This window comes from Tiliqua scincoides, chromosome 7, assembly GCF_035046505.1.
Source record: "Tiliqua scincoides isolate rTilSci1 chromosome 7, rTilSci1.hap2, whole genome shotgun sequence".
NCBI lineage: Eukaryota > Metazoa > Chordata > Lepidosauria > Squamata > Scincidae > Tiliqua > Tiliqua scincoides.
In genome coordinates this window covers 36,911,296-36,917,099 of record NC_089827.1, presented here as the reverse complement: position 1 = coordinate 36,917,099, position 5,804 = coordinate 36,911,296, and positions in this window count along the sequence as shown.

Below are 5,804 nucleotides of genomic sequence, written 5' to 3'. Positions count from 1 at the left end.
ATCAGACCAGGATCAGACCATACACTACCTGTTTATCCTGCTCTTTCCTGCTCTCCTTTTCTAGTCAAGGCTGTAAAAGGCCAAGTCTCTAATTCCCTAAACAATGTTAATCCTTGCAGGTTTTTTATTACCTTGACTTCTGGCCAGTCCACAGCCATTAACTCCTAACAGGATGTTAACCCCTACTATCAGAGTCTTAATGGGAATATATGGGTGCTGTACTATTGAACGCATTAACAAGTCCATAACAGAGCTTCTTGGGCAGGGCCGTTAACAGGGTCTTCTGGGAAAAAGAAACTAATTGCATGCCTTCCTCAGTGAGTGTGTCTGAGTACAGTTTCTAATCACTGTAGCCTCTCTGAGCTCTGGACCCCCTTGAATAGGTTCTTCTGAATACATGTATCCCCTCTTAAGGCTCTGTTCCTGTACATCTGGTTTAAACCTCAGTGCACAAGAAGAAGCACATAGCAACCTCTCAGGAAATGAAACTGTGGTATTGGGCTTGTTCATCATTTAGTTGACTCTGATATTCACTATCATTTCTCTTGGTGTGTTGTGTAGACCAGGGGTCTCCAAACCCCGGCCCGGGGGCCAGATGTGGCCCGCGGCAAGCCTCTATCCAGCCCGTGGCCAGCAGAAAGCCTCTGGCCCACTTGGCGGAACGTGGCAGGAACTATGCTCTGGTTCTGTCTGGAGGGTGTTCTAAGGGCCAGAAAGGTTAAATGAATGAGTCAATTCGTTCACATCTAAATTCTATCTCTAATTTATTTATATAAATTTTATACTTAAATTTTTTTTCCGGCCCTCAACACCATGCCAGGTATTTGATGCGGACCTCTGGTCAAAAAGTTTGGAGACCCCTGGTGTAGACTATGGAGGAATTTATATGCCCCAACTGTCCCTGTTTACCAGAGACAGTCCTCAGTTTCTGGAACCTGTCCCAAGTAATTCACATACTCTTTTTCCCTTTGGAAGATGTTAGCAAACATGCTTAGTCTGAGTTGCTACAGTTCTTCTGAGTTCAGCTCCGTCTCTAGGCAATTTGCATATAAGAGTACACTGACACCAAGACAGAGGGTTGCATCTTAGCTGGCTGCTTCACAATGCTTTTCTTTTCAATGGAAGTACTCACACTAGTCATTTCAAGGTGCAGTCCTATGCATGTTTACTCAGAAGTAAGTCCTACTATGTTAAATAGTGCTTGTTCCCAGGAATGTTTCCATAGGAAATGAAACCTCCCAGGATTCATACTATCACTGCCCTGAATGGCTCCGAAGCTGAGGGGGTGGGACCGCTAACACAGCATGTGGCAGAGCATGCCATACTTACCACGCCGCTCCCCCTCTAGCTTCACTTCTGCTGTAAAGCACATTGCAACAGCGTACCTACTGTAAGTGCCAGTGCAAAGGTCTGCACCCTCTCACCAGTGCTAGTGCAGGACCCAACATGTGCTAGAGTAGGGAAGGTCTTCTATGAGCAATGCAGGCGTGGGGAAGGGGTGAGAGCAGTGAGGGGGTGGAACAGGGTAGGGGGCAGGTGGGTCTTGCCCTGGACAGGGACAGTGGTATGCACCATCCCCAATTCCCCTTCCAGGGCCTGATCCACCAACACAGATCCACTCACACTTGTGCTGGTAATTTAGCTGACACAGGTCTGGGTAGACCCATTGTGCTGGCTGGGGTTTTCCCAAATGCAAGGTGACAAATGTCTCCTTACCTCGAGGAGACCTCCAGACTGCAAAATAGATACAGCAGAAGCTGCACTGGCCCTGCTACATCAGCACAGGGGAATTTAGGTAGGATTGGGCTGCTCAACTCTTGATGATTTTTATACTGTTTCAGAGACAGGCCTAAGATTAGCTCCATGTCTCCAGTTTGGGGATTCCCTTTAACCTTCACAGCAGTTGCTGAAAGTCCTGGCTGTGCGATAGAGTGAACCACCTTCAAGCTCCTACATGGCCACTTATGAGGAATGAACTGAATGGTGGAACAGCCTGATTCTCCTGATGCAGGTAAGTGATTTCACGACCTATGGATGGGTTCAGTTCTTGCTTTTAGCTTCAGTTCAGGTTACAGTGAGCTGCAACACTGCCAGTCCTTTGCCATAACTGGAGCTTTAACATTTCTGTGCTTCTTTCTCTCTCTTCCCCCAGTTCTTCTCCTCCTCAAATATAGGATTGCCAACTTTTTAACCAGCCCGTGTACCTAAGCCTTTAACAGCACCTTGATGTGCCCACATTAACATGTAGGTATGTTTATTGCTATGCTTTGAAGATTTTCATCTGCTGATTTCTGTACATCAAGTTACTGTAAAAGGCACAAAAGTGGGTTGTTGTCATGTGACTTGTGTCTCCTGATTTTGACTTTGATCGTTCTTTCCAAATGAGTTGAAAATTAACTAGCATGGAGTGGCCACAATATTATTTGCTCCAGTCAAATATTTTTGGGCTTGCATTTCGACTTGCCTTGCTCTAGTCAAGGAAATTGCTTCTCCATTGTTTGTTGTACTGAGACCACAACACTCATACTAGTTGACTACGATGTATGCCAATGTGAACTCACAACTGTGCATCTATGATAACCTATCATTTTTTTCCACGCATGATGTGCATATGCATGCTGGATTGCAACCCAGAAATCCAGAATTCATTGACTGTGGGAGGGGCTAAGAGAGAATCGGTGCTTCTCTGCCACTGTCACATTCTTCCTTGTTGCCTTTGAGTACCAGAACAGATGCTTTGTGTGCAGATGATTGGAGGTTCAAGCCCTGTTAACCCCATCAGTAATGTGAAGGCTAGCAAAAATGATCTTACTGAGTGGTCTATATTTTAGGGAGAAAGGTGGGATATAACTCTTTTAAAGACATAAAATCAATATCACCATTGCCAGAATGACCATATATGCAGCCGGCAAAAGCAGGACAATAACCATTTCTATCACAGCAGCAGAGCTGACAGACTTACTGCCCAATCCTAACCCCCTGCCATGTTATAGCATTTAACCATGCCAACAGCAGCTGCACTGCATGCCAGGTGGGGTGGGGTGGGGTGGGGGTGATCAGACAGCCTACTTACCTTTGGGTAGGCTGCCCAATCACCTGATCTCCTCAGTCACACACCAGTCCTTTTGCTGGTGCATGTCGAAAGAGAGACAGAGAGCAGGGCGGCAGAAAAATGGGGAAGATCTGGCATGCATGACTGCTGCTGGAGCCACTCCCTTCTGGTTCCTCCTCCAACATGGCCTGTTTACTCTCCCTCCCCGCTCCTGCTGCCACCTGCAGAGTCTCCCAGAGCCACTGCCATGCACACCACACCTTTCACCATCTACAGCAGCACCCCAGCAGTGTGCAACAGCTGCCTGGCTTTCACACCGATGTAAGAGACTTTGTGCTGCAATAATGAGGGGCCTTAGCCTGCAGTTCAATGCACACTCTCCTGGGAGTAAGCTCCATTGAACACAGACGTACTTCTGAGTAAACATACATAGGCTCCTTTCACTGCCAAGCAAGTCTGAGGCTCTCCAGAGGAGCTAAGTCTTTACCTGGTGCCTGATGGAGAGTAGTTGTGGGGGGGGGGCTGGCCCTGTCTAACCTCCACAGGGAGAACATCCCATAAGGTCTGCACCTTATGGGTCTGCACTGAAAGGTCCTGCTCCTGGTGGATCATCTGAACAGGACCTCAGATTTCAAATATGGCATAAGGGAGGAACATGCAGGAGAAGGCAGTCCTTTAAGGAAGACCTGATGTTAAGGAAGCAGACCTCTAGTTTAAGATTGCAAGGAACTTTGGCATGCCTCTGTTATGCGTTCAACTGGATTCTCTCTTCCAAGGCATATTCTGTGTACCGAGCAAAAAAAGGTTTCAGGAACAAACGTGCAGCAGGTTGACTGACAGTTCAAAGGCATCACTGCATCTCTTGAGTCCTTTTCTTCTCCTGAAAAATGCCATTAACTATGATTCATGAATCAATGCTTTATATAACCTGATATGATTTCCATTTTGTTATCCGTCGGGCCCTCTTTCTTGAAGTGGGACTTCATGAGCAGAAGCTGTCAAATGCATCTGCTTAGATTCAAAGTAACAAAAAAGGAGACTGCCTTTAAACAAGAGAATTTCCGTCCATCTTCAAACTATATGGGGGGGATGGGGAATGGCTCCCCCCCTTACCTTTTGTGTTGGCCCTTCAGCTACTGATTTTAAGACAGCTATGGGGAGAATTGGGCTACAACTGGGGGAAACCAGGTTTGCAGCTTTCTCTAAGGACCCACCCCATGCTTTTTATTTACTTACTTAGGACCAAATCCTATCCAACTTTCCAGCCCTGGTGTAGCCGTACCAATGGGGTGTGCGCTGCATCCTGTGGTGGGAGGGTAGTTATGAAGGCCTCCACAAAGCACGGGAACATTTGTTCCCTTGCCTTGGAGCTGCATTGAAGCTGCACCGTCACTGGAAAGTTAAATAGGATTGGGCCCTTACTTACTTATTTACTTACTTATTTCAAAAGATTTGCCCCTTGAAATATTCCTTGCTAAAAAAAAAGAACCAGAACACTGAGTACAGTGCTAATTCCAGAATGCCTAGATCAGGGCTGTCAAACATAAAGCCCGTGGGCTGGATACGGCCCCCAGAAGCAATTTCTCCAACCCCTGTTATACGAGATTGGGCCATCTCATCTCTTGAAATTATGACCAAAATTGGCACATTTTCTGTTCTGTCATTTGCAGTTTATGAGTTTCTGTGTGAGAACAAGCTGCTTATGCCTGCCCATCATCTGCTTAATGACAGAACTTCCTGCTTAGTGATGCCACTTCCAGCCCTCAGTAGGCACCCTGAATGCTATTCGGCCCACTATATGAAATAAGTTTGATACCCCTGGCCTAGATAATAATAATAATAATAATAATAATAATAATAATAATAATAATAATAATAATAACTTTATTTTTACCCCGCCTTTCTCCCAGAAGGGACTCAAGGCGGCTTACAACATATTAAAAACATAATGTAAAAACAAGTAAAAACATATTAACACATCATAAAAAACAGCAGTCAGAGTTAAAAAAAATAGGTAAAAAGAGCATAGAGCAGCAGCAAGTCATAAAAGAATCAGGCCTGTAAAAAAATATTAAAAGATGTTAAAAAGATGTTAAAAGGCCGAGAACTCAGAAGGCTTGTTTAAACAGAAGGGTCTTCAGGCCTCACCGAAAGGTCTCAAGAGAGCGAGCCATTCTTAAGTCAAGGGGAAGGGAGTTCCATAGCGTTGGTGACACTACTGAGAAGGCCCTATTTCTTGCCGCCGCCCCACGTACCTCCCTAGGTGGTGGCACTTGTAAAAAGGCCTTCTCTGATGACCTAAGAGGACGAGCCGGATTGTACGGGAGTAGGCGATCTCTAAGATACCCTGGTCCAGAACAGTATAGGGCTTTAAAAGTCAATACCAGCACCTTGAATTGGGCCCGGAAACAAATGGGCAGCCAATGCAGCCCCCGGAGAAGCGGACTGACAGAGTCGAACTGTAGATTATTTTTATTTGGTGCCAGAAAGCAGGCCATGTTTAGGAATATTAAGTCACTGGACTTAAATCAATGAACATGAGTTCAAATTCCTGCTTGGCCATGAAAGTCATTGTGTGATGGTGACCAATCACTGTCTTGCAGCCTAACCTACCTCATGGGGTTGTCAGGCTTATAAAATGGAAGGCAAACAAAGATGGTCCATGATATTATGAGCCTGACAGAAAACATCTTCAAGATTTTATTATCTCCTAGTGCTGTCAATTGCTGTTTTGATTAACCCGTGTCTGCTC